Consider the following 11,696-nt stretch of genomic DNA (forward strand, 5'->3'; position numbering starts at 1 on the left):
AACTCGGGTGCAGGGGGGAGATCGCTGAACAAATCCTGCAGCTTCTCGGAGAACTCAAGGTCCACCTCGGCGAAGAACCCATGTTCCGAATCGTCGAAGCTTTCGACGTCGAAGTTGGAAGGGTCAGCCCACTCGAAGCCTCTAAAGGGGAGTGGCTGCATCATGGAGTGCCCGTAGAGGTTATTGACGTCCGTGTACATGATGTAGCTGGACGGTTGTGAGGGGTCGTAACCGGTGGACATGTGGTGATTGTTGGCGCGCGAGTGTCGCTGCGACACCTGGACCATTCCACCCCGCACGGCACGTTCCACAAACAGCATCATGTCCACGTCCGAAAGAAGCTCCAGCTCGATCTTCGTTACCAGAAACATGGCTGACCACGCCAGTCCGGGGAGACTGTAGAAGTAGGCAGGGTCCAGCTGGTAGATCTTCATGGCGGTCGCACGGAATGTCTGGAACACGTCGGCGAGGAGCGTCACATCAAGTCTGAGGTAGGCGTCGTGGTAGTCCCCGAGAGTTCGACAGCCCAGCTCGCGCCACATGGACTGGGCGTGGTGATAGTCATCCTCAGAGATGCCCGAGCCTCGCAGCTTGCTATAGAACTTCGCCTGGGGAGGTAGCGTCGTCTCCGCGAACTTGGAAGGATCTGTGACGTATTCGTAGGGATAGACCCCCTTACGCTTGAAGAAACCTGCGTCCAAGTTCGGAAAGTTTCCGGAGGTAATAAGCATTTGCTCGTCGCTAAGCTTCCCTGCGAGAGCATCGAGGCTGGCCGGGAGGAACCTCAGGGAGTCGAGGAAGCGAAGCTCGACGGTAGAGTGTGATCCTGAGATTCGCACCCACTTGCTCAAGCTAATGTAACGCTCCTCGCTCTGCGCCAGGACGTTGATTCGCATGTCGTCGTAGCCAAAGTGAGGCACCAGATGGTGGAAGTCGTATCCCGAGCCATTATGAAAAAACACAGGGATGAAGCGCGGGTCCCGGGCCATGAGGTTGCATCCGTTGCACCATGGACCAACATACCTACCGTTAAAATGATCGTGGTGTTGGACTTTACGGTTGTTGGCGGTGTACTTCTTGACGCAGACAGGGCAAGCGATGGCCTCGTCGTGTCTACGCTGATCGTCGGGAGACAGTGGGAGCATAGACTTGGGGGCCAACAGTACCTTCCCTATCTCGTTGGCCTCGACAACCATCCTCTCGAGGAAGTGTTTGGCGGCGTCGGGACCACGGTACACGTAGGGCTCGGGGGTGATATGCTGGTCACGTCGCACCACAACGTATGCGAAACTGGATGCCTCGTGGAGTTGGTAAGGGGTGGTGGAGGAAACTTCGGGATCGGGATCGCAAGTGGACAGGGGTTTGAGGAAGGCTTCGAAATCCGCTATGATGATAGCGGGGTGCTCCACCATAGCACCGTGCATGTGGAAACGCTCCACGGTGCCAGGTTTGGGCAAGACTGCCACACCCGGCTCGTTGGCATTGCAGTAGAACTTGTGGCGAGCGAGCTTCTCTGCAGCGATGTTGGGACCTCTGATGTGCTGATAATCCTGCTGTTTTTGATTGTCAAAAGTTGACAAGCACCTGCGACAAACTTCTATGCTACCATCATGCTTGCTTTTTTGGCTCGACACCAACCGGGAGAGCGAACGGATGAGGGTGTAGTGGTGATGGGTCTCGTCCTTGATAAGTAGGAGATGGATTTCTCGAGCATCATTGTTGTTTACGTCACTCACCCGGATGGGGTACACCGCATTTTCGTCAGTGAGACCGTAAACGTTGATGGCCAGCCGCGCACGAGCCTCAAACTTTCGAATGTCCGTGACCTCTACCGGGTAGTCGATCCCAGCCATCGCAACTTCCAGCTCTGCCTCATAGGGTAGGTAGTGGTTAACTCGGTGTGGTTGGTTTTTCCAGTGGACAGGGTGTAATGCAGCAAGCACCGACCAGAGAAAGCACTTGGCGTCACTGTTCTGAATGTTCAGGACGGCCTTCTTTGCCGCGATGGAAGGTGGTAAGGGGACGTAGCTGGAGGCGGAGAGAGGTATGAACTTACAAAATTTGACGCACAGTTCGTGAGGCTCGCCACACAGCGAACCCCCCGAGCCTTTAGCTTGATGTTCTTCTTGTTTTGTCACCAGCTCATCGGTAAACTGGTTGTAGATAACCTCGAGGTTGTCGACATCCGCCAGATGCAGCGTCTTCGCCTTGGTGTTGTGGCAGAAGCTGTAAATTTCTTGTACTGGCAACGTAGCGATGCGTAGAATTTAGTGGAGTGCGTTGCAAGCGTATCACCGAGGATGGAAATAATCTCTGCTCGCTTCTCCTCCAAAAAGCTACGTACGTCGCATGAGCCCTCCGAAGTGATGACAAAATCTTCTAACAACCGCTCGAAAGCAGTCTGGTTCGCTTTCGCCACAGGCTTGACGCGTTTGGCGGATGGTAGCGAGTCGGCTTCCGCTTTCCTCTTGGTCGAGCTGGTCGACGGTTGGGGAACAGGTGCTCCGACGACAACTTTGCATGATGTTATATGCCTCTTTAAATTATTAATAGTAATAGGTATACCGCACCTGGGACATGGTTTTTTAGCGGTTACACGCTTACCAGGTGCGCAGGTACGACAATGTCTTGCAAAATTTTGGCTTGATATGGTTATCTTGCACACAGGGCAACTTTTCATGGAGCGCATTTTTTTGGGGGTATGTTTATTTATATGTGATCTGTTGGTGGTAGAGTGTTTACAAAAAAAATACCTTACGAGAAAAATTTTGTAGGCTAATTCTAATTAGTGTTAGTTTGAGGGGTTTATTTATATATGGGTGGCGTTGTTTTCCTCAAATATGAACTTTAATAAACCCTGTAAAAAAATTAAAAAAAATATATAAGAAGTTTGAGAAAAAAAAACACGTGAAACTCTACAGAGGTGCGGTTATCTAGAGCCGCAGCCGTTAGAAAACTTTTACATTTTTGGTTGGGCACCACGCACCCTGGCGAGGTTATAGGGGCCAGGCATCCTAAAAAACAACAATTATTATTTTGTTTGTTTGTTTGTGTTACAATACATACGCGCGCACGCGCGTGTGCGTGTGCGTGTGCGTGTGTGTGTGTGCGCGGCACATCGTTCCCCCGAGAGAGAGAGGTTTACAAAGGTCGCGATATACAAACATTGGCCCCCGGGAGTTGGAAAATTACGATATGGCTCATTCGCTCATTACTGTTCCCAGCTATAAGTTTTTCTCTCTCTCTAGCCCCTTGCCAACTAAAAAAAAATGTAGGTAGGAGTTGGCAGCACTGCGAGAAAATAGAAATCATGCCTTACAAGAAAAAACCATTAAGGCGATTTTTATTTGATGACGTTGAACCCGTGTAGTGTTCCCATCCATCCATCTCTCTCTTTTACGGCAGTGCCGGCTCTCTTTGTTTAGTATATGTAGGTTGGCAAAAATTGCTTTATGCACTGTAAAGCAAACCTCAAGCAAAATTGCCAGCCCCTTGCTTGAGGTTAGGTTAGACAAAAAAAGCTGTAGGTAAACTGTCGGCTGTTTAACTCTTCCCTCTCTCTTCCCTCTCTCTTTTTTTTTGTAAAAAACTATGGCAAAAATACCAGTAGGTTGGCAACCTTGCTTTATGCACTGTAAAACAAGCCTCAAGCAAAATTGCCAGCTCCTTGCTTTAGGTTAGGTTAGACCAAAACAAAAACCTTGGTGATTTTTTTTTCGAGTAGGTGTTGGCAACACTGCGAGCCCCACTTCCGGTTGCAGAACTCTCAAGCAATATTGCCAGCTCCTTGCTTTAGGTTAGGTTAGACCAAAAAAACCTTGGTGATTTTTTCGAGTAAGAAGTTGGCAACACTGCGAGCCCCCTGAGCCCCACTTCCGGTTTGTGAACTCTCAAGCAAGATTGCCAGCTCCTTGCTTTAGGCTAGGTTAGACCAAAAACCTTGGTGATTTTTTTCGGGTGAGGAGCTGGCAACACTGCTCCTCACTTCAGCTCCTCACAAGAGGTTGGTGAACTGTCTAAACTGGACTACTGACATCACCGCAGAAACAGATGGAACTGTTGAATAAAAAGCAGTTGTTTTGATGCAGCCATATCACTGCAAGAATCCTATATCCATTTCCTTCCGCGTTACAGCATTATTGCTTCTAAGAGTATAGAACTTCATTCACAGCCGCATATAAAAGCCATGATCGCAGAAACGCCTCACGATATAGAAACATGGACGGCACATGTTTTTTAGAAAGTTACATTACTGGAGCATGCATACTTGAAAGTACGTTTTTTTGACACTCACCTTTCAGAGCCTTCCCCCCCCCGCTCTTTTAGTTCGTCACTGCAATAAAACAGCCGCGAAACATAAAAAGAAAGTTAGTATTAGGTCGTAGTAGATTACACTGAGGTCCCATTGACAGACGATCTCTGCCTTACAGAAAAACATCGTAAGGGGTGAGAGCCTTATAGGAAAATCTCGTAAGTCATTTCAAAAGTAGGTCAAAAAGCTGCGCCAAAAACAAAGCATCCCACCTGTCGGGTTTAGTGTGTCGGTCGAGTCTCGGTGTCCTCTGTCCTCCCATACCAAAAATAAACATAGGTCGTCATGGAAGCAATTTTTTTTTTCATCAATCGAAAATTTTCCAAGTCCAGCGTTAAATTGCAAATATCTCGAAAATGGTAAGAGTTATCGAAAAAATATATCGAAAAACACCCCCATCCCGGTAGCGAAGCTACCCCCCCTGTCGATTTTGGAGGTGTAGAATACGTGTACCAAGTTTTGGTGGTCCTGGGGTCAAGGGGTAAGAAGTTAGCCCACCTCCCAAAACTTTGATCACTCGTAACTTTCGAACAAATAGTCGTAGAGAGGTCGGGTTTAGTGCGTCGGTCGAGTCTCGGTGTCCTTTTTGATCTTCTAACAAAAAAAACATAGGTTGTCATGGAACCAAATTTGACCTCCATCTGTCGAAAATTTTCCAAGTCCACAGCGTTAAATTGCAAATGTCTCGAAAAAACAGTGAGAGAGAGAGAGATAGTGCAAAAATCCTCCGCCGTTGACCCTTTTGTCGATATTGGTGATGCAGAGTACGTGTACAAAGTTTTTTAGAGGTCCTGGGTCAAGGGTGGGCCAATTGCCAAAATATTTTTTTCATCGCTCGTAACTTTCGAAAGGATGATCATAGAGAGCTGGGATTTCTTGCGTTAGCATCGTCTAGGTGTCCTCTGTCCTCCCATACCAAAATAAACATAGGTCGTCATGGAACAAAAAAAAATATTCCGAAAATTTTCTAAGTCCAGCGTTAAAAAAAATCTTAAATTACAAATATCTCGAAAATGGTAAGAGTTATCGAAAAAATATATCGAAAAACACCCCCATACGGCATCGTTAGATGCCCCCTGTCGATTTTGGAGGTGTAGAATACGTATACCAAGTTTTGGTGGTCCTGGGGTCAAGGGGTAAGAAGTTAGCCCACCCCCTCCCAAAAACTTTGATCACTCGTAACTTTTGAACGAATAGTCGTAGAGAGGTCGGGTTTAGTGCGTCGGTCGAGTCTCGGTGTCCTCTGTCCTCCCATACCAAAATAAACATAGGTCGTCATGGAACCAATTTTTTTCATCAATCGAAAATTTTCCAAGTCCACAGCGTTAAATTGCAAATATCTCGAATTTTTGATAAACAGAGGTGTCCCATAGGATTTTTGAGACGCACCAACATCAAGGTCGTCTGCGAGTTCAACAGTCCGTTGCCCGCCGATACTCTATGCAGTGTCATCCTGGTCGCAGAGAAGTCCTTCGTCCACGACGTGAAGAACGAGAGGGTCACAGAGCAGTTTTAACAGTTTTTTAACATCTTTTCTTGCACAATAAGGAATTTTTAGTACTAACACAATCAGTTACAATGGCACAATACGAATTTCACTAGTTCAGATCAGTTACAATGTCAATTTCATCAGTTATCAGTTACAATATCCTTTTTTTTTCATCACTATAGCACGAGACAATCAGAAATTTGCACAAAATAAATTTTATTATTTTTTTACACGAGAAAATTAACAATAAAATTCTTTTTTTTTATCGTTTCAGATGCTGTCGAACATCAAAAAAAACATATACACATACACACACACTAGAAGAAAAAAAAGCATGCAACTTTTTTTTGTAACACACACACACACACATATTCTCCATCTTCATCAAGAAAATATTATAATAAACATAATTTTTATCTATCTCACAATAAAACTCTATATATCCAAAAAAAAATTACAACATCAAAATAACACTAGAGTCGTTAGTACACGTTGCATGCAATTACGGAGGTCCTCTGTAGAGTTTCATGGAAGTTTGAGAGAAAAAAAACAAAAAAAACACGTGAAACTCTATAGAGGTGTGGTAATCTATAACCGCAGCCGTTAGAATTTTTTTTTGGTTGGGCACCACGCACCCCTGGCGAGGTTATATAGGGGCCAGGGATTCCTAAAAAAAAACAATAATTATTATTTGTTTGTTTGTTTGCGTCACAATACGGAAAAAATAATGAGAGGCGCGCGCGTGTGCGTGTGTGGCACATCGTTTTTCCCCAAGAGAGAGAGAGGTTTACAAAGGTCACGATATATATAAACATTTTGGTCCTCGGGACTTGGAAAAAAAATACGATAAGGTGCATTCATCCTTCAAGGATGAGAAAGTGAATTCACTCATCACGGCTTTTCTGCGCCGTGAAACATCGTCAGCGCAATAAATGAGGCGCGGAACGTGGAGAGAAAGTGAGATTTTGAGGTTTCGATGCGATTTTCTGAGGGGTCGAAAAATCAGGGTTGTTGTCAAACATACATATTGACTACTACTTTCTTGCGAATGGACTTTCGTACAGCACCACTCAACAATGTGGAGTAATACTGGGCATTAATTGTGCTCCCTTTGTCCAGAAAATCCACATGGATAACGCCCTTCTTGTCCCAGAAGACACTTGCCATGATCTTTCCAGCGGACGGCTGCATTTTGCTTTTCTTGGGGGGCGGGGAACCTTTATGCCGCCACTCCATGCTGCGTCTTTTGGTCTCTGGGGTTGAATTGTGCAACCATGTTTCATCACACGTGATGATGTATTGCAACAATTCATCACCTTCTGCTCGATACCGATTCAGAAGCTGTTCACAGACCGTCCTGCGTGTCCACTTCTGATCGAATGTCAGCTGGCGGAGAACCCAACTTGCACAGATTTTGCGGAAGCGTAAGTGGTCGTGAATGATTGTCTCAACACTCCTGACACTGATATTCACCTCGGCAGCAATATCCCGCACTGTTACTCGCCGGTTCTCAAGAATCATTTGCTCAACACGTGCGATATTCACTGGTGTGACTGCAGTCGGGCGAATGTGTCCATGCGCTTCATTTGTCACCAGCTCCCGTCCTTCCCGAAACTGCTTACATCATTCGTACACTCTTGTCCGCGACATCGTTTGATCACCATACGGTGCTTGCAATCGTCTGGAAATCTCAGCTGGTTTCACTTTCTCCTTCACGAGAAATTTGATTACACACTGCTGCTCCACAGCCACAGACACACTGCTTGCCGCCATGTTCGCTGCAACTGCTGCGCATGCGCGAAATACGTCATGCCGGGCGCTAGTTACTCCCGAAGGAAAACATTACGTCACCCGCACGTTTCATCATGATCCGGTTATTCATCGATTTTTTTCGTACGAAAATCCCGGTCAACCTTGAACGACCCTTGTATATGTAAAGAGCTGGAATGTGCTATCTTAGTATAGGGCAGGTGCATTGAGGATGTTGCTGGATGAACCAAATAACTATAAGCCTGCGATTGTGGCATTGCAAGAAGTACGTTGGACCGGAAAAGGAGTTTTGGAAAAGAGAGAAGCAACTGTCTTCTATAGCTGTGATGAAAGGCTGCATATGCTAGGAACTGGTTTATAATACATAAACGACTAAAACATCTAGTGATAGGATTTAAAGCTATAAGTTCAATATTATCGACATTAAGAGTATAAGGAGAGTTCTTTAACTACAGTATAATCAATGCACATGCACCCACGGAAGTATCGACAGATGATATAAAAGAAGATTTCTATGATGCGTTAGAGAAAGCATTTGATGATTGCCCAAAGAATGACATAAACATAGTAATTTAATACTATAATGCTCAGATAGGCATGGAAGACGTGAATCAACCAACAATTGGTAAACAAGGTATGCATAAAGTTACAAATAACAACGGTATGAGGCTAATAATGTTTACAGCATCTCGGAATCAAGTGATAACAACAACTCTGTTCCAGCACAAGGATATTCATAAAATGACATGGAGAACCACGGATGGAAAAATTTACAATCAAATTGACCACATGCTGATAGATTGTAGACATAGATCAGATATCATTGATGTTATATCTTTTAGAGGGGCTAATATTGATTCCGACCATTATTTGATTATGGGAAGGATTAGAGCAAGAATATCTAATGGTCGAAAAATGAAGGCGACTAGCCTGCTTAAATTTAATGTCACGCAGTTAAGAAATCCAAAGGTGGTTGAGATGTACAGAAGTAAACTACAAGAGGGACTCGTCGGGAAGTGCAACAATGATAGCTAGTGATGAATATCAAGAGAAAAGAAGGATTGAGAAGAGAGTCCATAGGAAGAAAGAAAGGGAATGGATGAAGCAAGAGATGAAGCAGTTGGAAAGCCTGCATGAGCAGAAAAATGTAACACGGATGTATAAGCTGGTAAATAAAAAAAAGATGTTTTTAAGCCAAGGACAATAGTCTGTAGAAATTAAACAGGCGATTTAATTAGTGACAGTTATTAAATTTTAGAAAGGTGAAAAGCCATTTTAATGACGTATTGAATGGCAGTGCAGATGTAGGAGGTATGCTGGAAGAAGGATTACATGAAGAAAAGGAAGGAGAGGAAGACTTAGAAAGTCCAAAGTTAGATGAAGTATGGGAGGCAGTCAAGATATTGAAAAATAGTAAAGCACCTGGGATAGATAACTTGCAAACAGAGCTGCTTAAGCATGGAGGTGAGAGTGTCCTTAGAGGTCTGAAGGAAATAATAAACATAATTTGGAGAAAGGGTCAGATGCCAAGTCAATGAGGACGGGTATCATAGTACCTATCCACAAGAAAGGGGACATGATGGAGTGTGCAAACTATCGAGGAATTACATTTTTGAACGTTGCATATAAATTATTTGCAAGAATTATATTTACAAGACAACTACCATATGTAGAAGAGTGCATTGGACCATATCAATGAGGGTTCAGGTCATGAAAATCTACAATGCGTCGTCTACCCAAACAAACTCCTTAGGCAAGGTGTTGTAGAGTTTGACACCGCTGCCAGTCTTGAGCTGGGTCCACATTGGCTTGATGAGGTTCCTGTATTTTTCTCCACTGCTAGATTTCACGCGATACTGTGTTGCATCGTTGTTTTGGTACAGAGCGTCCGTCATGATCTAAATTTCTGTGTAACTTTGGTAATCCTCGTCTGTATAATCTTTAGGTTGCTTCTTAGTGAGAAGTTCCCACAGTCCCACCGTGCCTGGATACCTAGACCAGCTGTTCTTCTCGCCCAAATTAACTTTTACATCGTCGCCATCGAACGTGACTTTCGATTTTCCAATTTTCGCCAGGATCACATCGTCAAAAACCACAACCGAATTTTCGAGACAGCAGTCTAGTGGTATTACTTCAGAAGCAAATATAGCTACGCCTAGTCCCTCGTACAGTTTCTACAGCTGGCGATACTTCGGTTGCTCCAAACTTTTGGAGAAAACATACAGTTGCCTGTTCTTCCAGTTTATCCAGTTGGGTGCAAGAAGAAAATTATCAATAAGCAACGTTGTTTTTCCATATCCAGAAGGTCCAACAATGAGGCAGCGAATGTTGTCGGGTAGAAACTCACAATTTTTCCTATCCTGACGTTCCGATGGAAAATCTGGCAGTCGTTGTACCACATCCCAAGCACCCGTTACACAATCACCTCGTCTGCGTCTATCCAACTTCTTTCCTCGAGACCCAGCCATTTCACCAACAGTTTGTCACCTTTTCTACGTAATACTTTTTCAATAAGATACGTGTCACGGTATTTTGTTTCAGAAAGTTCCTCTTCGTAAAATCTTCCTTTCAGAATTTCGTCGCAATTATCTTTTATTATATACGTGTGACGGTTTCCGGGTAAGAATCGAACTACGGTGAAAAGTTCCGTACTCCAATTTTTAGTGAAGCCGTTTTTCAAACGCACGCTTCAATTTACTGATTCTCACCTGATCTCCAATTTTGTATTTCAGTTTCTTGCTTGTAAATTTGTACTTTGGGCAATAAACTGTAGAAATTAAACGTCGCTCTTCAGATTTGTTGACGTCGGTTGGTTTCATATTTATCTTACGATGCAAACTGTGATTATAGCTGTTAACAAGTTCCGGAAGCATGTCGAGCCACTTGTAATTCCCCTGAAGCGTAAATTGTTTCCACATCCGTGTTTTGAGAGTTCGGTTGAAACGTTCCACTATGCTGGCTTTGATGTGAATAAAAGTGAAGTAATGTTGAATATTTTGTTTTTGAATAAATTGTCGAAAGATAGAGTAAAGGTAAAAAGGTAAAGTGTTCCCCTGTGCTTAGCACCACGCCATGAAGGCGTATAGGGGGTGTGGGGGTAACGCCCCACACTTTCTTGATCCGGTCGTGAGTGGGGGTGATGTGATCAGCACCACGCCCCTGACCGCCTTTACCCCCCAGGGTTTCCCCCAGGTACCCATGTTATTCGACGCTGGGTGGGCGCCGGGGCCGCTTCCAACGTTAGAAAAGTTCCCGGATTTGAACCGGCCGGGGATCGAACCCGGGACCTTTAGCATGGTAGTCAGACGCGTTACCGACTGAGCCACCGCGGCAGAGTAGTAGAATTATTTTCCGTTGTCTGTTTGAAGAAATCGAGGTCGCCTGCCACTTCCATCGAAAATAGTTTTGAATGCTTCCACTACACAGGTTCCTGTTTTGGCCTTGATGGGTAAAGCCCACGCAAATTTTGAAAATGTGTCTATAACAGTGAGAAGATACTTGTATCCCTTGTTGATTTTATGTAAATTTTTTTAAGTTGCCACTGTTCATTTCTACAAAGTCAGCTTCCCACAGGTCGTCTATGCCTTTGGTTACTGCTGGCAGTCGTTAGTAGTTTCGCCGTGCACGTTTGTGCAGCTCGTTCACAATAGCCTGCTTAGACATTGCGCGAAAATAAGAGTTTAGATTGGATGGGATTTCTGGCCGCAGACAATGCTGGGTTTTATATGTACAGCTTGTAACCTATTTCTATGTCGATTATTTGAGTGGCATCTTCGGCATAAGCAGTCTCGCGAGTTTCGGGGTGGGTGAAATCGACCAACTCCACTCCTCTTATTTTAGGCTCGTCACTGAAGTTCGTCACAGTCATTTTTGGGTAGTTGGTTGCGTGAGGCAAAGACCAGTATGAAACCTTGACGAACTGAAGTATGCCAGCGATGAAAAACTGGTGATAGGCTTTTGCAGGAGTCAAAATGTAGAGTTTGGCACCTGGATGAAAGAGCGAAGAATTTTCCCTGTTTGGAATGCTGTACAGTACGATGACAACGGTGGACTTGAGATTGTCGATGCTGGCGTTCAGGGTGTTTACATTGGTTCGAACCTCGCTCTCCACGTCCTCCAATCTAC

The sequence above is a fragment of the Lepisma saccharinum genome, unplaced genomic scaffold (genome assembly GCF_977018435.1).
Source record: "Lepisma saccharinum unplaced genomic scaffold, izLepSacc3.1 HAP1_SCAFFOLD_76, whole genome shotgun sequence".
NCBI classification, from domain to species: domain Eukaryota; kingdom Metazoa; phylum Arthropoda; class Insecta; order Zygentoma; family Lepismatidae; genus Lepisma; species Lepisma saccharinum.